At 39.9% G+C, this 24476-nt stretch overlaps 1 protein-coding gene across 1 annotated transcript in view; it reads left to right on the top strand.

Moving 5' to 3' along the window:
• Positions 1–23593, top strand: part of Irs1 (insulin receptor substrate 1) — a 58881-nt gene extending 35288 nt beyond the window's left edge. Inside the window, exon 2 of the mRNA XM_026409550.2 lies at positions 22246–23593. The gene's annotated coding sequence lies outside the window, so the exon portion shown is untranslated. The remainder of the gene's footprint in view (positions 1–22245) is intronic.
• The last annotated feature ends 883 nt before the right edge of the window (positions 23594–24476 follow it).

Genomic DNA, 24476 nt, shown 5'->3' with positions numbered 1-24476 from the left:
TTTCAGATTGTATCCAAAAAATGTTTTTTATCTGTGGATTTTGAAAAAAAAAATGACTTTTATGTTGTTTTTCATTCATTCAAAAAATTCATTTGAAAGTATGTATCAGTTTTGATCATAAGAGCTGCTCTCTGCTCACACATCTCCATTCAGCCTTAGCACAAGCATCCATTTCATTACATTGAACATTTACCATGTTACAGGGAGTGCTACAGGGTTTTGGAATGTGACTTTCTTTAGCAGCTGTTTGGTGGTTAATGGTTCAAGACATTTGCCAGCTGCCACGGGTCTGCCTTGGTTCATTGGGACTATGTCAAAACCTTAAAACTTTAGGTTCCAGAACCCAGTACTGATTTTTCCCTTTATTAAAAGCAAGTACTATGTTTAGAAATCCATTTGCTACAAACTTCTGCAAACGTTTTCTCTGGACAAAATGTTTTGCTTTGTAGAAAGAACTCTTCCAAACTTACCCAACATGGTACTGCAAAAAAATCCATCAACCAGTTATTTAAATGAGCATTTGGAATTGTGTTTGAAAACCATGAGGGTGCCTAATGAATATGACTTGCTAGGTGTGATTTGTATTTGTGTTCTGAGCTTGTGTAATCTGCCCACCTCAAGAAATACACAGCTTTGGATACTAGAGCTTAGTTTTTCATTAGTTTCCATTGGGCCTCTCTAAGTCACACTTCGGGCTCAAACAGAAATGAATGTATAATTGCATACCTGTCTTATTGCACATTTACTGGATTAAAAAAATGTGTAGTGCACAATTAGTATTTTTGCCATAGGAATATGCAAAATCTCTTCAAAGGTAATTCCAATATCTTATCTGTAAAGCCTCAAAATTTCCACTTTTTTTTTTTTTTTTTTGACATTTTAGGAATCTTAGAATGGATTGTGTCCTTTTTTGGCTAATTGTGGGGTTCTTACCATGTGTGTCTGATCATTTAACCTCACTGCTCCCCTGCCAACTCTTTTTAAAACTCCCTAGAAATAGGATGCCCTTTATGTTTCATTTCCATATTTCTGGCAGTATATAATTTAGGCACATAAAGATATGTTAGAAAATATTGTGTATCATCACAGCTTCTTGGAATTCAAGTAGGAATCTAATAGTCGAATTCATCATAATTATTTCTGTATCATATCAAAGCCTAACCTAATAAGGGAAAAATTCTACCAAGTCTAAATATTCACATTTAGACACTCAAGCTTCTCATTTTCCCAATATAGACAACTGTAAATTGGGAAGGTATTTAGGCTAAAAATTAATACAACATGCTGTTTAATATTTTGAGAAAAGAGCTATTGGGTTTTCATTTATGATTCTTTTTTATGATTTTTAAAAGACTCATCGTATGTTGGTCAAGGTGGTAGATGAATGTAATACTAGAGCTGTTTTCTAGTAATGAAGAATATCTTCCCATCTGTTCTTCAAGAATTATTTAAAAATTATGCAGTAATAAACCATTTCATTTGTATAGCATTTGTCTATCAATGCTATGAGGGTAAAAATAAAACACTTTTATTCATGAGTCCTGAAACATGAAGAATAGTTTTCTGAATTCAAAGTGGGTCTGTGAGTAATTAGGGGAGGAAGCTCGCTCTCCACTTTTTTTTCCCCCTCTCTCTCTCATTTTTATTTCCTTTATATTCAGAGCAGCAAAGAAATCTTTTGACATATAAGTATTATGTCAAATTGTATATTATTGTTATTAAGATCTTATTGTTTGCAAATCATATGAATTTGGGAATAAAAAAAATATATTTTCAAATGTAGCATATTTTTTTGTGTTCAGTTCATTTTATTATCTATCCTAAAACAATTTTCTTTGCTTATGCCTGTACATATTTTGTCTGGTACTTTATCACAATGCTTGTTGAAAATTAAAGTTCAAGGGGAAAGATATATAGGGAGGGAAAACTTTACTGCAGAATTTTCCTAAAGCGTGTTTCATAGCATGTTAAAGTAGTCAGTATGAAATGAAAGCTATATATTTTCTGATCATAAGCTTAGGAAACACATGGTTAAACAAAATGTCAAGACTCTAATACGAGATGGCAGATGCCAAGAGGAAGATGGCTCCTAAGTGTCTTTGCATACAGAACTTAATCTCACGGAGCTCATGTTCTATGGAATGTGTTATGCAGCTGACTGCATGCCTGGGGTCAGATCTCCAGGAGAGTCCACATGTGCTGGCTCTACTCATTTTATAAGGGTGAATGCTTTCTGTTCTGTTGGAGGTATCATGAAACAAATGACATAGAGTTGTTGTCATAACCCATTCATTGCAGTACTTTATAGTCAAATATATCTGTGCTTTTTATCCATGCACTTCATCATTTAAAGCAAGCACACATGCCATTAGACCTCTCTTTGACCATGTATAACCATATATGCCCTGTTAAGGAAAGGAACCGTGCTATTTTAAAGGAGACAATTCTGTTCTTTGTGATTCTATCCCAGTTGTGGATTGGGATATTGGTATCTGACTTCATATGGCTATCGTAACACTTCAATAAGTATATTATGGTTAATCAGTAAGTCATCTGATTTTAAAAAAATATATCTTCCCTACTTGTATTCTAAGGGGAAAACCTGCTGTTTCCTTTTATTTTCACTAAACCTTGGGTATGCATTAGCATGGGTATGCATTAGCATGGGTATGCATTAGCGCGGAAGCCACGTCTTTAGATGTCAGGATTTTGACTTGTAGTTTCAGGGCTCATGTTTATACATCATCTTTGGGGATTTTGGGGAGACCATGATTCACTGACAGGGATGTTTCATCACCTTCAGGGGAGAATAGGTCTTGATCCAGTGAGGTCAGCAATGCCAAATTTTAACATCAGAGCTTTCTCAGGGAGATGAGTTGGTGATTCACCTTGGCTTGTACCTTAGACACGTGGGTATAAGATAAATGCTTTCTTAATGATAGTTCAGGGCAGCCAACTCTTTTATCTGCCTGAACTTACTGACTCTCTTGCCATTAATATTAATTTGCTGATCCTGATGGAAGTTGGATTGTATTATGTTATGTTAAAACTTACACCGAGGGCTGGAGGTGCAGCTCAGGGGTAAAGGGCTTGCTCAGTGTGCATAAGGACCTAGGTTTGTTACCCAGCACTTAATAACAGACAACAACAACTACAACAAATACTTAGAACATACCTGGGGTGAAGTATTTCCCTTTAAAAGGACAACTGGAGGTAAGTTCATAAAATCTATGAATGAATATTGTGTTTTTTGTTTTTTGTTACCTGGGATTAAACCCAGGGGCACTTAACCACTGAGCCACATCCCCAGCCCTTTTTGCTTTTTGAGACAGGGTCTCATTGAGTTGCTTAGGGCCTTGCTAAGTTGCTGAGGCTGGTTTTGTACTTGCCACCCTCCTGCCTCAGCCTCCCAAGCTGCTGGTATTACAGGTGTGTGCCACCACCATGCCTGGTCTGGATATTGTCTTTTGAAGACCTTGGCCAACTGTCAACCTTAGAATATGTAACAAACCAGAATTCTAAAGATGTGACTCTTTCTTGCTTTTCTCTTGTGTATATATGTGGTGCTGGAAAGGGAGATTCATGCTCTTAAGGGTAGCTTTTTATTGGATTAATATTTGATGCTTGAAGGCAAGAATAAAAAATTTAAAAAATAGTTGTTGGCAGGGGCCATTCAGTTTCCTAAGTCTGGGTATTAAGAATGAGCTGAGCAGCATTTATGGGTTGCATGAGCTGAAAGGGCAAAGAGGGAGGGGATAGTTGAGGGATGGGAGGAGGCGGGAAGGAGGATGAAGAGAGTGCTCCCAATATTGTATCCATTTCATCCAGGAGCACCCAAGTTCAACTTGAATAAGCTTTTTGGATTATTTTGATTTGTTAAACCAGTTGTATCCTGTTCTCTATAACAGGGCACATGTGCTCAAGCTAGACACCATTTTAAAGGTGACACAGGTATTTTTTATTTTTCTGCAGGCAAAGATAATTAACACATTTAATTATAGCTTGCCATTTGAGCCATTGACTTCAGTTGCTGCCAACTAGAATAATGCACATAAACTTAGCTCTGTTTATATGTAAACTGTGTCATATTTTAAAACTAACGTCATTGTTTTTCTCCTTCTCAAAGTACAGCATGTTTTGATCTACATAGGGAATATTTTTAAAAAGTGGATGTCTAAGAATGTAAACAATTGGGAGGGGAGATACAGCTGTTTATCATTTACTTTTTAATCTTCTTTCTTGGCTTCTAATGTTAAAGGACTTTTATTTACCTATTATAGTGTATGGCTTATGACTTTATAAGTATAGTTTTTCTGGGTTTTATTTTGGCTTTCTAAATAAAGGGCGGAAGGACTGAAGGAAAATTGCTGGATAAAAATATCCCCTTGTCCAACGGGTCTTGTGCCAGAAGCAGTGGGGCCGCAGACCTGCAGCCCTCACAGGGAAGAGGGATTCTGTTTTATGGGGTCAGTGAACGTCAGGCCTTCACGCTTTACCTTCGGTACAAACAGGTCCTGTTTGTATTTGTTCGTCAGGATCTATTAGTCACACCTAGTTGCTTGTGTCTACCACTGTCTAGACTCTTTGCAGAAATAAGGGATTTCATTTTTTAGTGTTTTTATAGGAGGACACATAATAAGGGATGAAAGCATGCTTTTATGATGGCAATCTCTTTTGCAAACTGTTTTCCAGGGGGAAGTTGCTTCTGATATCCAGGTGCCTATTATGTGGAATGCTGTTTTAGCTGAGTTCGTGCAGATTTATCAGCATGGCATTTCAGTATGCAATTTCTCATTACCCTTTGTAAACACAAAGCTTACCCTCTGTTTCCTTTTATAAAAATAGCTTTGTCTATTGCAGTGGACTCTATTTAGATGAAAGGGTTGACAACACTTCCACCCATGCTTTTTATAGCATTGTCTATAAATCTGTGGCAAAAGGCATGGACTTTGAATCCCAGCTGCCCTATTTACTAGAGAAGAGATCTTGAGGAATTTACTCATCCTTTCTAAACCTCAGTTTCCTTGTCTTTAAAATATGAATAGTAATACAATCTCAGTATGGTCGTGAGGGTGGTATGAAATAATGCATATTAAGACCGTTGACATCCATGACATATAACCAGTGTGGGCAATAGTATCGATCTCCATCGATCTCTTAAATTGCTGTGTGTTTTGGGTGGTTTATATTCCTCACTCCTTCCCTATGAATGATTTACTAAAATATCCCACAAGGGAGGAAGATACAATTTGAAAACAATTATCAATATTAAAATAGCTTTATTTTCTTATTCATGGTGCTTAATGTGCAGCATTAAAAGACGGACTGAGGGTCTTTTTTTTTTAATCATTAAAAGAAGAAAACACTTTTAAAAACTTACCAAGTTCCTGCTTTAATCACTGCCAAATGTGAGACTCTCTTCACAAATACTTAACATCCATTGTCTTTGCTTTGGCTGAAATTACCAACCTCTTAACCAAGTTAGGTGGACCTTAGAGTAAGTCATGAGAATCTATGATTTTCCTGTAAATCCTTTTTTTAGATAGTATAAACATGTTTAGAGTTGGAGACAAGAAACCTGAAGAACAAGTTGGATAGGGTATTAATCAATTATAAGTATTCAGTGTTGGAAAATTACATTTCATGGCATATGCTATGAAAGTTCATTTCCAAACCTGGTGCTACCTACCGTACTAGACACCGTTTGCCTTCCAGCTAAGGAAGTGTAAAAATGCTGGTGACAAAAGTTTAGGGTGCTTTAGAATTGCCCTTTTATTTAAGGGCAGTCCATTTCAAATGATCAGTTCAAAGATGTTTAAAACAAGAAATTCAAGGCAAGCTAGGAAGCACCTTCGTGGTCAGTGATAAATCAGCGGGGACTTATTTAGTGCCTGTGGTATTATATGATGAACGTAAGCAGCTGAGTTGCAATACCACGATTCTTTGTGGTTCTTTGTCCTCTTTGCCACACACAAAATTGCAGAGAGGTAGAAATACAGTGCCCAGTACCTTGCTTCTCCCATTCAGTTCTTCTTTCTGCTGTCTCCTTCCCATTATGATTTCTGATAGGTTCTTGCTATTGGATTGAATAAAACCCCAATTGTCCTGTAATTGCTCAGTTGTCTGGATCTGTGCCTCCTGCTTCGCAGTCACCACCTCATTGAATCCTCACAGCCACGGAATGAGCTAAGTACTTTCATCACCATTGTACCAGGAATGGCAGCTCAGTGAGAATAATCAGGTGTCTGAGGTCCCACCAGGGAGCTGGGCTGGGGTCTTCCCACTGTCTGGTGGCCGCCTGGCTCCAATACGGAGTGCCTTGCAGGCGTTTATATTCCTGTTGTGGCTCACAGCCCTGGGTAAAATGTGTTCTCACTCTGTCCCTACTGGTTAGGAAAACAGCTCTGTGTGAATGGCGCAGCATGTGAGTTGCAGAGCTCAGCAGTGGTTTTAGAATTAGCTCTTGGGGAGTATCTCTGGCCACATCATCATTTTCCTACCATTTCCTAAAGTCATTAGGAGCTTATGTCTTGCCCGGCCTTCTTTTCCAGACCAGTTAAACTGTACCTCGGGATCAGAGCACAGAGGCAGGCTTCGTGGATAAAATTGCCATCAACTAATTAAGGCCTGTCCACTGCTATAAAACTTCATTGACTGGAGGACAGAATCTGGAGACTGACTTCCAAATAAACAGGACCCAGGGACATGCCTTCCTGTAAAAATCGGGAGCAGTCTGGTACTGTCTGCTGGCCTGAATGGAAGTAATTAGCACACACAAACCTTCCTTTCTTGCTTAGTTTTGAGTCTTCTCCAAATATTGGTACCTTCACACCATTGTGATTTCATGGCTTCCCCCACATGCTATTTCTGGATCTCCCTTTGCAAGCAGCTGGGGTTCTTGGGATGAGCTGTCCACATGAGGAGTACTCCTTGTTTTTAAGAATCATGATGGAGGATGAATTCATACCCAATGGAAAATGAAAGCGTGTTTGGATATGAAGACTTTTGGTGTTTTGAAGTTGAAGGTGTTGTAGACTGTTGTAATTTCTTGTTATCTCAGTTCGACTCCTTCGAGATGAGACCTGAGTTGGCAGTTTGGTGACTATTACTACTTGAGGTCTCCTTAATTAATGAAGATGTGGAGTTAGGAACTCACCTTTGGTTTGTGCCTTGTGGTTTATTTGGTACAAGATGATGTAGGGCAGGATGTATGTGTTTCCTTGGGTATTGAGACAAATGCCTGTTCAGTTTGGGGTCTTCACCTCTCAGCTAATGTACAGGGTCATACGGAAGTTCTTCTTGACCAAGACCCTCAGATGTCAAAGTGATCTCTTTTTGTAAAGGGATAGAAATGCATTGAGTTGTTGTTTTCATACCCCTTTTCCCAGTCCAACTGCCTCAGTCTCTGGGCCTTTCTCCTGAGCGTGAACATGAAGCAGGGTAAAATGAAATACCAAAATATGGAGTCTGCTGTGCTTTTATTTATTTTTTATAATGGGAGAGGGGTGGACAGGCTTGGACCATGGGGAGATAAGGAGGAAAGAAGTTTCTAAGTTCTAGGAGAAAAGCGGTACCATTTATATAGATAGGAATTTATATAGATAGTTCAGGCAGAAGAAGATCAAGATTTCAGGGTTGGAAACATTTTTAATCTGTTATGTCTGCTAGGCCCCCCAGTTGAAAATCAACTGGATGGTTGTCTACATGCTCCTGGATGGAGATAAAATCTCGGGTTGATACAGTTAATTAAGAACATCTTAGAAATGATTAGATCACCAGATTTGCATGAAGGAAAGAAAGACAGGAAGGGAGGAAAGAAAGTAAAGAAGGAGGTGAGAGGAGGGACAAGAATAAAAGGGTAGGGAAGGGAATGGAAGCTGGAGTTGGAGTCTTAAAGAACTTAACCCTTATTGTCTTCCCTAGTGTTGTCTTTACAGTCATCTGAATCTGTGTCAGTCAAGAGTACCTTCTAGAACTTTCTCTACCTAGAAATTTTTCCTCGTGTTTCAGTTCAACTATTTATGCCACTGAAGTCTATTTGCTTTTTGGAGATGGAGAACAGATGACTCAAAGTGTAACCCTCCTCATTAGTCCTCCAGCTAAACCCTCTTGTTTTTTAAAATGTTAAATAGCAGCTTTCCCTTTTTCTTGTAGGTTCTTACCCCCTTGGCTTCTCAAGAGTGTGGTCCTCAGACGAACAGCATTGAGGTCCCTTGGAAGCTGGTTAGAAATGCAGAATCCTGGGCCATACCCCAAACCTAATGAATCAGAATAGAATCTTCATTCTAGCAATATCCTCAGGAGATCCTAAGTAAAGAGAGAGAGAGAGAGAGAGAGAGAGAGAGAGAGAGAGAGAGAGGGAGGGAGGGAGAGAGAGGAGAGAGAGAAATTTTTAAAACAAGTTTGAGAAGCTCTGCTTTGGTGTTAATTTTATTATTTTCTCTCATATGGCTTAACAGTGGAGGCCAAAATTAGATATGGTGCTAAAATGATGGCTTAGATAGTGCCAAGTATAGTGGGAATAATTTTAATAAGTATTTAGGTAGCTCAAATTTCTGTTGATTTCATACCTCTGATATTCAAACATTTATACCTACAGTGATGTGTATTCTTCTTTTATAAAAAAAAATTTCGTGATCTTCATAGACTTTTGTCCTTTTCTCCTATTCTGTATTCACCTATAGAAATTCTCATTTTGTAGTCGATCAATTTGCTTGGATGCTTGCTTTATTTACACTTGAGTACCACCCTTATATCCTTCTGTTATGATTATTTTGCTTTTCTAATAGTCACACTATTAAGCTTCCAGTGACTTGTGTTTACAGCATGTCTCTGGGGGCAAAGAGACCCCCTAGTCTCACCCAGCTCCCTACTGCCTAGTTTCATAGTCAGGCAACTCGATCGATCCTAACAACACAATTAAGGAAGTCCCTGTAATACCAGGCCTGGGGCTGCTTTGATGGTTCCTTGCGTATTCATCCATGAATCCTTTTTTATGGTGACTTGATCATTCAATGGAAGTCACCTCTAGAAATGAGCATGAAGCAATTAAAAAAAAAATATTGAAATAATTGTCACCTAGACATGGATTTTGGTTAGTCATTGTACCACCCTCCTTATCACTTTCACAGAGCTGTCAAGTAGGAGAAATGTGCTAAGTTGAATGTTTTAAGTTCTCTTTTACTTCTTGGCTCTCTCCAAGGAAGAAGTGGTAGTAAACCACTCCAAGGTCAAGGCAGGGGGAGGAGGCCACCATGGGGAAGGGGCCCAGCTCATCTAATTAAGGTCAGAGGGTTCTCAAGTCAGTTTCCTATTGGCATTCTCCAGCTATGCCTTGGAGATGGAAATTAGGATTAAACCTTCCTGGCACCTCTGCTGGGGACACCCTGGGGAGGTGTTCTTTGTTTCTACTGCAAATTCTCTTGAACAGAGATCCTGGGAGAAATGGTTTCTGATATTAAATGCTCTCTGATATGATGTAGGCAGAGTCAGTAGCTGTGCTCACAGGCCCTGTGGGTTTTGGTGATGGTGGGGAGTGAGAACTCGCCAAGAGAGAGGAGCAGCTCCAAGGGACAGGGCTTCCGCGGACACTTACCTGTCACAATTCTCCCTTACATCCCTCTGAAAGGAAAGTGGGGAAAAGCCAAGGGAGGGAGGCCGCTGTCCATTAATGATGCGGTTTTATGGCAAAAACTTCATGTGATTTTTGAGCAGAATTAATCAGATGACTCTCAATTAAGTGTTAATTATAGCCTGTTGATGTTTGATAACAAGGAAAAATTGTGTGGTTTGCTCTTATTTTAAAGGCATTTTGTCAGCATTTCAGGCTACAGTCTAAGAAGAATAGAAGCTGTCGTTTTCCTGGGGAACCCTGGGGCCACAGAAACCCCAGTGGCTATATTTAAGGAGGGTTGGTTATTACTATTATTACCTTGGGGTTTGGTCTGAAAATCTTTGTATTTGACTACTCCTTTCCATTTATGGTCTAATTCTTAGAACCCTGGCTACTCTCAGGGATGATGGCATGTGGCCGCTCCCCTCTGCACCCTGCTGTTTTTATTTTTTAAAGATACCTTTAGGAAAGCCTAAAAATCTAAACTAAGCAGACATCATACACATAGAAACAACAATGGAAATTTGTATTTCAGTCTTGTATTTTGACTGTTGTTTTTCCTTTGTCTGGTGATAAATCATCTTCCAAGATGAAAGATGATTTATTATTTTCATAAAGTTGTGGTGGGGGAGACACCTCTAGCAAATAGCAGCCTGATTTAGGAGTGGCCTCTTATTGAGCAAGCTTGGTGGATTTATTGCAAAAGTCAACCTATTCTGGAAGGGAGGGGGCCTATTCCTTCATTTTGTTTTTATGCCCAGATATTTGAGGACAGAGAACATGACGAAAATAGTCACAAGAAGCACAAGGAAAGGGTCCTCTGGCTCCCAGCATCCTTCTCCTGTTATCTCCCTGGGGTTTGCCACAGATCCTGAGTACCGGGTGTTCTCTCCATTTTATTAAATTGTGGCATGAAGGGAGGACCAGAGATGTGTCCAGGATCCACCAGAAAGTATGGGTTGAGCAGACCTGGGGTGATAAGCGTGGGGTGGTTCTCTTTTTCATGGTCAGAGTAGGTGCAGCTGTGTCACATCTTGCTTATCTTCCCTCCTTGTCTCTGGGGCTCAGGTCGCCCTGCCTGTTCTCCCTCTGTAGTCAGTGCTTTGCTGTGGCATTGCTGTTTTGCTCTGGAGGAGGGACAGGAGAACATGGGCCTGGACTTATCTGGATTCTCCAGCCATCTTCCATCAAAAAGGTTATAAAGGAATGGGAAACAGTAGAGGATTTTTAAGCAGCAGTAATAATCTGGGAAAGGCCCTGTGCAGGAGGGAGGAGCCAGAGGGATCCTGAAGGGCGTGGTAGTGGCACTTCACAGAATACAGGAAGGCTCCAGAACAGGGACTGCAAACACAAATGCCTCTTGCCTCACATTCTTGTTTAGAGATAATGTGAGCCCCAGAAACAAACAATGAGGCAGGGATCGGGCTTCCTCCATTTCCTTAGCTAAAGGCCACTGCTCCAGGGCAGGATTTCTCAGCCTCAGCACTAGTGACATTTGGGGGCCGGATAGTTCTTGTGGCAGGCTACCGTGCTGTGTATTGTGGGAGGTTTGGTAGCACTCCTGGCCTCTTCCTGCTCCGTGCCGGGAGCACCTCTTCCAGACCTCACTACCTTAGTTGTGACAACCAGAAGTCTTCAGATGTTTCCAAATATCCCCTGCTTTTTCCCCACTCACCCATACTGAGAAGTAGCTACTCTAGAGATGTAGTGAAATGCATGGAGACCAGAGGGCAGTAGGTTTGGCCCTCTGAGAACATTTCAGCAGAAGTGCACTGGTAACCTGCCTGGCTTCCAATGAGCCAGGACCCTTTCCCTTGGGATAGTCAGTTTTAGTTCTAGCTGCTGCACAGAGTCAGTGTGGCTTAACAACACACATTTTTTTTCATAGTCCTGGAGGTTGGGGAGTTGAAGATCAAGGTGCTGCCACAATGGTGTCCAGTGAGGCCCTCTTCCCAACTTGCAGATGGCCATCTTCTTTTTGTATTTTCTCGTGATGGAGAGCAGAGAGCAAGCCTTGAGTCTGTTCTTAGATGGATACTGTTCCCCCTCTTGAGAGCTCCATCTTCATAACCTCCAGAGGGTCCCGCTTCCTAATACCAGTGCAGTAGGGGTTTGAACATAAGGGGGCAGGGGACACGATTCAGTCCATACCAGACACTGGTCAGCCAGCCTTCCTTCCTTCCTTCCTTCCTTCCTTCCTTCCTTCCAGAAGACAGTAAATATTTAATTAGAATAAAACTTCCAAATAACATTTCTTCAAATTTTTTTTATAAGAAATCACCTTTTCTTATGCTTTTTATATTAGATTTTTTTTATTCTTTTTATTTCTTCTAATTAGTTATACATGCCAGTAGAATGCACTTTGACCCATCATACATAAATGGAGTATAGCCTCTCATTCTTCTGGCTGCACATGATGTAGAAACACTCCGATTGTGTAGTCATAGATGCACATGGGGTCACAATGTCCGATGCATTCTATTCTCTGTCCTCCCCTCCTTTCATTCCCCTCTGCCTAATCCAAAGTAACTCTATTTTTTCCTAGCCCCACTCCCCTTATTGTGAATTAGCATCCTCATATCAGAGAAAACAATTGGCCTTTGGTTTTTTGGGACTGGCTCATTTCCCTTAGCATGATATTCCCCAGCTCCATCCATTTACCGGCAAATACCATAATTTCATTCTTCTTTAAGGCTGAGTAATATTCCATTGTGTATATATACCACATATTCTTTGTCCAGTCATCTGTTGAAGGACACCTAGGTTGGTTCCATAGTTAAGGCATTGTGAATTGAGCTGCTATAAACATTGACATGGCTGCATCACTGTAGTATGCTGATTTAAAATCTTTGGGATATAAACCAAGGAATGGAATATCTGAATCTCCATACCTTTTTTCATAATGGTTGCATCCAATTTGCAGTCCCACCAGCAATGTCTGATTGTACCTTTTTCCTCACATCCTCGCCATGGTCAATATTTCTTAGCAAGGATCTCTTAGTTAAGAGTCATCACAGCCTCCTAATTAAGAATCGGGCCCAATTGCCCTCAGAGATATTTCACCTCAGCCAGGCAGCCTGCTCAGCACCATGAGAACATGACACAGATTAATTCAGAAGGCTGTTAAGGAACCTCTAAGCAAATGACATTTTCTAACTTAAAATGTCAGGGGGGAGCTGGATCGAAGTGGAAGTAAAACTTGAAAGATGAAAGCTAAGGAAAAGGAGCTTTGGGGTCAGTGGGTGAAAGGTCAGCCCTCTTTGTCAACTGGGAGAATTTTGCCTCTTCATGGGAGACAATAAAGAAGTGTTTGCAGTCAGAAATCTGCACCTTTGTCTGCCTCCAAGACCTTAGAGTTGGAGGCAGCAATGTACACATTATCAATTATTTCAGATTATCTTTCTGATTTTTTCCTCCTCCTCTTCCAGCTGCCAACGATTAGATGTGCATCTGGCAGCAATTTCAGTTTTTCAAGTGACTCAGGCAGCACTGAAGGGCTGGATCACCCTCTTGTTCAGTTCCTTTACACGAGAGATTGGGGAAAAGAATTTGGAAACAAAAGCCACCCAGTTCCTCCCCTACCAATTATAAACATGCTTTAGAACCTGGAATAGTGCATTTAAAAAATCTCACTGAACGTCCACTTAAGCCTATTCATGTGATTTCTTTGTCAGTGCTTTCATGTGGTATTATAAGGCTTTCATTAACAGACTTAGAAAGGGCAGGGGGCTTCAGGCTTCTAATATCTTCAAGCACTAGAAGGGGCCTTTGAAGGGAGTTTCTGTAGACAGCATTAATTTAAGATTTGCTCAAAGGTAAGTGAATGCTGCTGTCTTAGTAGTTAATTTGTGCTGTTCCTGTGCAGGTAGGCTGGTCCTCTTTTGTATCGCAGGGCATATTTTTAGCACTGCTACTACTACCTGTCCCTGTTCTTTCTGTTCTGGCATTTCCCTGTGCTACCTCCTCCAAAATAACTTTGTCTCTCTTCCCAAAATGCATCCCTAATTTGAGCTTCAGCCCCGGCTCTTGGCTAGCATTTGGTCTGTGGATTCATTCTTGCTTGCTGGTTCTATCGGGGTGTTTTTTTGGCTGGTATATTTTCAGGTATCGGGAGATGTGAGATCTCCGGGTTTGGGGTTTTTAATAACAGTAGTTACAAAAGAACTAAAGATTGAGGGCTTATTATATGCCATGCAAAATAAGAACTTATTGTGTATTATTTCACTTAATCTCGGTAACCCTCTGCAATGGATATTGCTATCCTGTGTTACATGGGAAAACATTGAGATTTAAGAGGCTTGAGTTACTTGCCTAAAATCACAGAGCAAAGAACAAGAGAAGAGATAATGGAAGTTTCCTTTCAAGTTTTAACTTGGAAATAAGTTTTGAGTTAAACAAAATTACCAGTCTTTAGAAAGCATGACAGCCATGTAATAATAGCTCCATTTTCATTTTCAAAGTTACCCTTTTTGTGTTGAATTTCCTAAATTACATTTTAGAACTCAAAATCACATACTTATCACTCAGGTAGTGGCAATTCAAGAGGAGCATGAGTTTATTGCATTATTACTTCATTGCAAACAACTGTTATAGCTTTATCTTTAACAGGACCCAATTAATATTGGTCCATACTGAGTATGACACAGTTTTCCATACTCCTTAACCTTGCTTTGTGCTTAACAATCACTCTCAGAGCCCAGAAATCTTTGTGATTTGCATTTCTTCAAGAATTCTTCAGGTGAAGTGAATGAGAATTGTGGGTTGAATACACGTGAAACATACTGCCATATACTTAGTCTTTGTGGACAGTTTCAGTGTTTCTCCAGAAGTTAGATCACTTTTTCCTTTCCTTTTTTTTTTTTTTTTTAAGAACAATTCACTTAATCTTAAAGAATCACAGATCAGATTCTTGCCAATGTTTTCCCTCTGGTATCCTCCTCAAAGCAAGAAAAAAGAAAACAAAGACTAAAACTTTTTTCTTGTGACTTAAGACAGTGGTTTCCTGGTGATGTGAATTAGATGTCATGGAGCAGTCTTCTACTGAGCTGGAGCTTGGCCTCACTGGGTACTGCTGGGAATGACATTGTCCTCTAGCAGCCTTGTTTACTGACACCCCTCCCACCAAAAAAAAAAAAAAAAAGCTGTATGGGGAGGGAATCCTGCGGGCCATACCACTGGGGGAGATTTTTCTTGCATTACCACGTTCTTCCATAAAGTCAACCACAACCCATATTATCGGGGACTCCAGCTAAATCTTGCGGTGAGTAGGAAATAGATTAAACACAGGTTTTCCCATTCCTCCAGCTGCCAGAAGTGATGTCAGCGGTGTTAATGACCCTACCTCAGTTCTCTGCAGACCCAGGCTGTCTCTGCAAGTCTGTTCTGTGCCCAGTTCAAGGGCTGTTATGGAAAAGCTGATGGTGGTTAAGAAACAATTGAGGTGCTGGACCGTTATACTGACTGTACTCACATGGAGAGTCGGGCACTTGCTCTCTTGAAGCCATTTGCCTCCTGGGGGAGGGCCAAGAGGGAGAGATCTATTGATTGTTGAAGAGAAAAATAAAGGAAGTAGGAACGTGTCTGCCTGAATCCCTTTCGCCTCATTGCAGAAATGGGGCTACACTTTCTGCTCTCTCTGTGCCGCTTTCTAAATGAAGTTCTGATGTAATTTAACTCTACTGGTTTGTACCAAAGCCACACCTATAAAACCTGTGTCCTGTGTTCTGACTGTTACAAACAAAACAAAACCCCAAACCAAAGAGTGACGCGATATTGCCATATAAACCTCAGAGCCAGGATGCAGTGCCTGTGAGGGAGGGAATGTTTTGCAGAAAAACCTTCCATGGGTGCAGGGACACAGCGGCTTCTCGTCCTCTGGACGCGGCATCTTACTTTCGTGTCTTCTCATCACAGGTTGATTTTGGTTGAACTCTGTTTAAATTAATGCTTCCTGTCCCCATAGTACACGTGGTCAGGCTTGACATGTAGAGGGGCTTTTTTTTTTTCTGAGTTATTCTATCTTGATTCAGTCATATAAATGGGACATATTATAACGTTGGTAGAAGAGAGATTGGAGACGTTTTGATCTGGGGTGGGGGTGGGTGGTGTTATGGCCTTGACCTCATTTGCTTGATCAGCATGTTTCATTAATAAAAAGAATGGTAAATCACGGAAGTAGTTATTCTTCTGTTTAAAAGACCTCTGAATATTTCACTGAATCTCCTTAACATAGCTGAAGAAGTGAGTTGTGGTCGTGGTATACAGTTGGATGTAACTGTCATGAATAGAATACTTAATAATTATTGAGAACGATCTGTTATGGTTGGTTTGATTCGTGTGCTTATCCTAACCATCTTGAAGAGTTCCCAGAACTTTTCTTCTGCCTTTTGTAGCTGGGAGGAAAAGCCCCAGTGCTGACAGTGTTCGTCCTGCTACACCACAGCGGGGGTGATGAGCCTGGTCTCCCTTCCTTGGTCACTCCTGATCTCCTTGATCTCCTGTCCTTTCCATCATACGTGTGTCTTTCTTCCTTGGTGGTCTTCTGAAGTCACCGGCCCTGCCAGAAGGTCTTTCACTGAGACAAAAGGGGAACTGGAGCGAGATGGCCTCTCACGTGTTGGCAGCTCTCCCTGAATTTTCCTCCTTGACAACCCTGTGCACATGAAGGGCTAGCTGTCCCCTTGTTATTTTCACAGCCCTCTCCATGCGACTTGCACAGGCTAAAGTGCTATTTAAGCAGCTCCATTAAAGCACTGGCCTGGCGGGTTGGTTACCCTTTGCCATTTAAGCACAAAACCGAGTCTTTCCCACTCAGTCCTGGCCTGTTTTAAAAGCAGTTGGTTTCCCTTCTTTAGATTGAATGCCTTTCTCCTTTTAACATCAAGTAGCAGACATCTTGATCTTACCTCTAACTTTAGTTACCTCTAACTTTAGTCAGTCTTCTTTGATTGATTAATTGGGGTGGGGGGTGGGGGTATGGTCCTGAAGGCTTTAAAACGAAGAATGCTTTCTTCAGCACTTAGTTTTGTCCTTTTCCAAAGCTCTAGCCTGTCTCCGCACTTCCCACTAAACTTTGAGAAGAGCAAAGAGATTCTCCCTTGCCCGTAACTTTTGAAGCTCTCTGGATTTAGCCTGACTTTTCTTTTTTCGTGGGTGACCACTCTAACTAGTAGAGCCAACCCAGACAATGGTGCTTCATCTCCTGATGCTGTCATCAAACTCAGATGGAGGAACCTAGACTCTGAGCCACAAAAATTCCTTTGGTAAAAGCTTCCCGGTCTACCATGCAGATGAGCAGTCTCATTTATTTGTCCAAGATTTTATAGTGTGAATGTTAAAATGAGTAATACCCATCTACCACCAGAAGTATGAAGATATTTGAGATGATGATTACTTTTTCTTTAACTGACTGGGTTCATTTGCCAGATTCAAGGATGCTTAAGAACAGAGCAATACTTTTGCAGTATTTTATAAGGTGCTTTTTATTAATATGCCAACATTCTAGAAGATGGGATCTGCTTTCAGTTAGTGGGACCATGAATTAATTGCAGCTGCATTAGTGACATAGCTGAAGAAGTGAGTTGTGGTAGTGGTATACAGTTGGATGTAACTGTGTGAAGGAAGAAGTCACCATGGAAGCAGAATAGAGAGGGACTCTATAGGCATCGTGGCCAGCACCTTTCAAGTCCCAGCTGACGTCTGGCCCTCATGTCCCCCATCTTTTCTCTCCCCATTCCCCACTGAGGGGAATTCTTTTTTCTCCTCTGGAGGAAGCTTCCTCTCTCAGTTCTTCCTGAATTTTTCTCTGTGCCATTCCTTTAAGGACTTAGGTTTTTGGACGCCAAAACCAGGAAGCCAGAGTCCCTACTTTCCCGCTGTATACGGTGACTTTGGAACATGGGGAACGGATACAGTACTGAAAAGGGTTAAAAATTTCAAATCATTTCTCATCACTGATTTTGAAACATGAGAAAGAACTAAGTATAATTTGAATGCTACTTTTCTAATTTAAGCTTTTTATTTTTTTCATCAAATGCAGAATTTTTAAAGTTCAAATCCTTCAAATAAATGATAAAGTTAGAACAGAACGACATATGAATAGTAATTTTTCTTGAGTGTCAGGAATTATAAACAATATTTATTCTTTTTTTGTATTTCCCTGTATTTTATACATTTTCTGTATTGCATTCAAGGTATATCATTTTTTAAAAACACAGTCATTTATGTTAAATGAAACAAACAGATTGCTTTGACACATTGCTTTAAGTGGAGAGATTTAATTTATAAAAAATGTTCAAGGTGAACCTATAAGAGTTCAAACAATGATTCCATTGAAGAAAATTCAGTACTAGTTGTTTTTTAAGCACAGTTGGATGAGGAAGGGTTATTTTCTGGCTACATTTCAGTATATGACAATAGCCAAACAATTTTATTCCTATTTTCTTACAGTAGAAACAACTAATAGTGCTCTGGTCAGATATTTATTACTATGTTGCATTTGACTCGCATATTGGCAAGAAATGTTCAGAACAGGTAAATACAAGGCAAATACACTTGTTGATGTTTTGACTGACAATGCATTGCTGGAAGGATCCTTCCATTATACTTAGATCTTAACTGTGCTGTTTCCAGCTTTCACGGTCAATACCGAGCAGTAGGCTGAGACTGTGGAAGAAAGCAAAAGCTGTATTTGTTTTTCAGCTTTAGTAGGCATAGTTTAAGTGGGTAGAGTTCAGGAGATGTAAATTCCTGCTGGATGCAATAATGCAATAATCCATAGGTCTCAAGTAGCATTGCTCAAGTGTTGACTTACTTGATAATACTTTAAAAATTACATTTTTCATTACTGGCCACAGGATTAAGTGGGTTTTATCTTACAAGAAGATACACATAGAAGGTGTGGTGAGGAAATTTTGTCAAAATGTAATTTCCTGCTAGTAAATCTCGTGACAGGTGCATTGTGTGTCTGTGTTCAGAAGTTATTCCCCAGTGATCTAACTAGAGAGAGTCTGTCACAGAACATCACCACTTGATATTTGTGCAGTGTCTTCTCATAAGGAAACAATTGACTTTTGGGTATCTAGTTTATGAACATTACAGATGAGCTCAGATGAGCTTCTGTATTTGTAAAACATGGAAGCAGTATTAGTTATATATGGTTGGTATCAATTGAGGTTGTGTTTATAAAGTGTATTAAATGTCCATCTGAGAATGTCATCTTCTCTGGTACTTATGACAATATTTATTATTACATTTGTAATTTGTCACTGACAGATGTTTGTTGAATTGAATGACTGAAGGAACTTTTTAAAAACATATTTCTGGGGCTGGGGGTTGTGGCTCAGTGGTAGAGCACTTGCCCCTAGCATGCATGAGACACTGGCTTCATTCCCAGGAACTACATAGAAATAAACAAATAAATAAAGGTATTGTGTCCATCTATAAGCACAAAAATATTTTTTTAAAAAAAAATTTCTACATTACAACAATATATACACATAGATCTTAGCCTTTCTTTGGGGGCTTTATTCAAACTTACCCTGTCTTGATTGCAAGCATGTCAAAGCAGAGATGTGGGGAGATGAACTTAAGTCCCATAAAGGGTATGTTGAGGTCTGTTCCAAAAGTCAGACTTCCTATCCCAGCTGACTCATCGGAGTAGCTGCTGTGAACAACTGTCTTTTTGGAACTTCAATTTTGGAGCCCTTTGGCTTCAGATAATACCTCTCTGGGAACCATTACTCTGCTTCATCAGCTCCTTTATTCGCCATATTTGGCTCTCAAAGCTATTTGGCTGTCTCCAAAGATCAAATGTGCCCTCCAAGGGCTGAGACTGGCTGCTATAGAGACTATTCAAAAGAATATGCTCAAGACTGAGAAGGCAGTTGCAAAAAAAGAACTGGGGGCTTGAGAAGGCATTCCCAGACTGCTGCCAACATGGCTGCATGACCACAGTAAGGGTGCAGCTTCCAAGGTGGCTCCCACTGAGGGCTGGCTTCGGGCATTACCTGATGAGCATAGCTCCACTTTCACCAACACCCATGGGCAAACTACACTACAAAGACAGGCGGGTGTGAAATTCAGACTTTCCCTTTAGAATTTTCCAGGTTTTTTTTTTTTTTTTTTAACCTACCTGTAGCGGTGTGTTCCTATGCCCTGTCTGCATTGCCTCACTCTTTACCACTTGCTCTACTTTTTCATAGATTCCTAAGTTGATAGCACCCTTTGGTAGCTTTGTGGCTGAAGCATGGGTTCATCAGGATTTATGATATCGGCTTTTAAGAGTACTGTGTTATAAGACTGTAGAAGAAAGGTCTATGATGGATATTATATATCCTTTTGCATCTGCTCTTTGAACATATTTGTGGAAAGTTACAGGGATGAGCTCTGCCTGGTCCACAACAATAGATTTCAATACCCTGGAGGCCGTACTTTCCCCTGTCCTCTCAGGGCCCCAGATCTCTGCCCTGTGCAGATTTCTACCCTGTGCATGCAGGTTGGCACGGCATGTGTAATGAATGATAAATCGGGGTACAGTTTGTTCCTGTCCTGAGCTGTTCATTCAGCCCTTCTGGATGGGAGCCAGATAAGAAATGAAAAACATAGTGCATGCTCTTTGCTTTCCCCTCATTTTATATTTGGCAAAATTTTGTTGTAAGTCCTTTAATATGGTGTGGCCTTCCTTGCCTAATATTAGTCCTGGAGCTGAGAAGCTGTGTTCAGCTGCACTAGAATGTTCTGGTAGGAACATTCTGATAGCCATTTGGAAGTTAATGAGAGACTTGGACCTTCTTGTCTGAGGACTTGCACAGAGCCCCATCAGGGCTCCTGGAAGAAGGGAGCCTACCTTTCCCTTTTAGATGCCATATAAAGAAAGTCCCATTTATTTGGGCAGTTAAAGGAATAAGTTAAAGGGATAAGCTTTCTATTTGTTTGTTTGCCTGCTTCTACTTTGGCACCTTCATGCCAAGTCTCTATTAGTAAATTAAATAATAGTCTGTTTACCTGATTTTCTGGAGGCAAAGTTAATATCTTGAAATAAACAGAAATCTCCTAAACCTAGAGTCTTCATTTGGTAAACTTCAACTTATGTGAAACTATCATGTAAATAGTGAATGCTGATGGGTCTGACCCTTAATCACCCTTGAAGGAGGGGGGGTGTGAAAATATTGGTCAACATTTAAATTTGTGAATTTTAGAAACTGCTGCTATCTGTGTAGCCTTTGTGGATCTTAATCATATCTCCAGGCCTATTCTTGTTGTTCCTATAATTGGATAAAGACCTCATGGCTTGTCATTCAAGGTTTTTCACCATCCATCCAGATCCATAGACTCTACTCACTGTGCCCTGTTCAGGTACCTTGCTGTCCTGTGAAGCCGTGTACCCTTTAAGTGGCCCATTCATGGCTGCCCTCTCATCCCCTGGGCCTTGTTTCACCACGTCTGTGGGAAGTGTACTGTGTCCTTGTCATTTGTTCAACTCACATCTCTTGCACACCTGAAGCTCTGGAAGATGCCATATAAAAGCAACCAAGACACAAACCCTGTTTCCACACACCCAATTATTTTTCTCGCAAAGCAAGGCGAGTGTGTCAGGGAGGTTCCTCCCTTTGATTCTTCGCTGGAAGTATTCTTTTTCTCCTGCCTGCATCTAGAGCTTTTCCCCACATGTGCATCTATCAGGAAATTCACCTTCCAGCTTAGCATTTTATCTATTTATGAATGGAGAGTGCCTGCCTTTCTAGAAGGCAAAGTGTATAGCAGAATTCAAATTTGAATCCTCTATAGAACTTAATGTGGCCATTGACTCATTCAACAAGTTTTATGATCAGCTACGCTGTGCTGAATGTTGCTCAGGGCACTCTATAAATATTGATATGTATAGGTAACTTTTGAATGCATGAAAAATATGAAGCTCCAAGGATTGTCTATTATTATTCTTGAGAGCATAGATGCTTTATGAGTTTGAAAAAGGGTCTCATCTCAAAAGGGGAATTATGGATAATGTCCCTTTGAGGTCTGCCTTCTTGAATTGCAGAGAAGTAATGCTTGCTTCTGCCTAAATATAACTTATTTTTATAAGACTTAAATCGGAATCCCTTTCTTTTCTTATTTAATAATTTACCATGTCTGTTTTGCATGGGTCTCCTTTGCATCTAAAATTCTTCTGTCAAACAATGTCACATTAAAAATTGATTCCAGATTTTGTAATGTTAAGCTCGGCAACTTCAGAAGCTAAAATTTGCAGTTGACTTTTAATTAAAAGAAGATTGAGCATAGATTGCCTGTAACCTGTTTACCATATTTTATCCACTAACTATGATGTGCATTTTTGCTTCCATCATAACACCAAAGAATCTTTTTGTTGTGGCTAACCCTCTGAGATGTCCAGATCACATTTGTTTTCCGATTTAATATTGACTACTTTTAGTTTGTGATTGCATCTTGCATCTTGAAAGAAAGAATAGTCAAGTACAGTTTGTTAATTTTATTTAGGTACACAGGACTGTTTGTGCCTGTTACTTGGGCTTATCTGAGACTTCTCCCTTTTAGAAGGCAAGCCCCCTAGTTGGGGTTGAGTGTGTGTTTTTGAGATGCCTGTGCTAAACCAAGTCTTTCCTTTTCCCTTTCAGAATGAAGACCTAAACGACCTCAGCAAATCTTCCTCTAACTCATGGGTACCCAGACTCTAACTCTTTCATGATTCACAATCAGGACCTCACACCTTCCGCCTCTGTAGATGGTACGATGCATCCATTTCAGTTTGTTTACTTTATACAATCCTCAGGAGTTCGTTGACTGAACTGCACGTTCTATATTGTGCCAAGCAAAAAAGCACTGTGACACCAGAAGAATAGTCTGCGTGAACTTCATCTTGAACCTTAAGGACTTAGCTGGCCACAATGAGCTGATGTGCCCACTACCAGGCTGCGAAAGAATGGGTTTCCTCTCATTTACAAGATTCGTTTCATCTGCTGCTGAAACTGTGTTTGACAAAATGTCATTGTAAATTATTTCATTCAAAACTGTTCACATTGGGTGGAGAGAGTATTAAATATTTAACATAGGTTTTGATTTATATGTGTAATTTTTTTAATGAAAATGTAACTTTTCTTACAGCACATCTTTTTTTTTTGGATGTGGAACTGAGGTATACAATGTTCTGTTGTAAAGAGTGGAGCAAATGCTTAAAACAAGGCTAACAAGAGTAGAATAGTGTATGATCCTTGTTTTAAGATTGTAATTCAGAAAAATAATATAATAAGAATCATAGTGCCATAGATGATTCTCAATTGTATAGTTATATTTGCTGATACTATCTCTTGTAATATAAACTTGATGTTGAGCTGAGTTCCTTAAAAGAATTAATCTTAATTTTGTATTTTTCCTGTAAGACAGTAGACCATGTTAATTAAACTGAAGAACAATATATACTACTTGGGTATTTTCAAATGTCAGCTTAAAATTGATGATTGAATGGAAGCAAAATTATAAGAAAAGGAAATCAAAGTCTTCCATTGTATATATTGTAAAGAGAAGGAGACCTGGGTGATCCTTTCAAATCAAAAGCTCTCTTTGGAATGAACAATGTGGGTGTTTGTAAATTCTGGAAATGTCTTTCTATTCATAATAAACTAGAATCTGTTAATCTTTTCTTCTCTCCCCTTCCCCCAGTCCACTTCTGGAAGCTTCCTGCTCCATTCCCACCATTTTTTTTTTCCTGTGCACATGTTATAATATTTCATTTCCTGCGTTGTATTGAGTATACTTAGACAAGTGAGTGCTTGCTAACCAGAAATTAAAATTCCAGAGTGGCTTTTTTTTTTTTTTTTTTTTTTTTTAAATCATGACCAGGGCTACATGTCAGTTTCCTTAAGACCCTGAGTTCACATGTTCTGAGAACTTCCGGTTTTACATTATTTAACCGAATGTAACTGGCCCATTTGCCCTGGTAGGTGCTGGCCTAGTAGTGATTAGTTTAATAAAAAAATAAAAAATAAAAAATAAAAAAAAAAAAACGAAACAAAAAAAAACACAAAAAACAAAAACAAAAAACAGTGCACAGAGAGCACATAAAAACATAATGACCTGCTATGGGAACATCTAGCCTGCAGTGAGAATTTTTAATCCTTTTCTTGTTTAGAAAGTATACACATCTTGGGATTTTTCCTTGTGAAACACAAATGGCAATGAGCACATTTAAAGATATTGCCTACAGAAGTTTTGAATCTTTTTGCCAGGAAACTTCCAAAAGTTAAGCGAATTCATGCAAATTTCAGGCTCCCTCTGAGCCAGTGTGAAGTCTGTATCAGTGGTTGCCAGCCCTGCTGTTGGGAGGAGCAACAGTTTATTTCTGGGAAGGGTTGATCCTCCTGGGTGGAGCTACAAGGAAGGGCCAGGGTTGGAGGGCCTCACAGTGGCTGCTGCTCTGATCAGCTGGTTGGGGAGCTCTGCTCTACTTAAAAGGGAGTGGAGATAAATGGCACCCCCACACTGCTGAGGCCCGTGTTACTGTTCATTCAGCCAGATGGCATGTACCTCACAGACTATTGTACAATGTTCATCGTTGCAGATTTTAATCATTTGCATGCTCATCAATTTCTAAGATAAATAGGCCTATAGTCATAAGAATCCATTGTTTTCAAGGAACTTGCTGAATTACATCATTTCCTATTCATAGAGAACACCACCAACTTTGAAAATCTCATAGGAAAGTTATTTTTTACTCCTTTGTAAAAAAAAAAAAAAAGAAAAGAAAAGACTTTCTCAAACTAACTTTTCATTTTTGACTCTTCTGATTCGTACTCTTGCTAGTGTAAGAAGAAAGCTAGCTATCCTGCTCTCTTCCGTTGAGCACTTAAGT

This window comes from Urocitellus parryii, chromosome 1 (assembly GCF_045843805.1).
Source record: "Urocitellus parryii isolate mUroPar1 chromosome 1, mUroPar1.hap1, whole genome shotgun sequence".
Lineage (NCBI taxonomy): Eukaryota > Metazoa > Chordata > Mammalia > Rodentia > Sciuridae > Urocitellus > Urocitellus parryii.
Note: the sequence above shows the minus strand (reverse complement) of the source record. Positions and strands in the feature narration are given on the sequence as shown.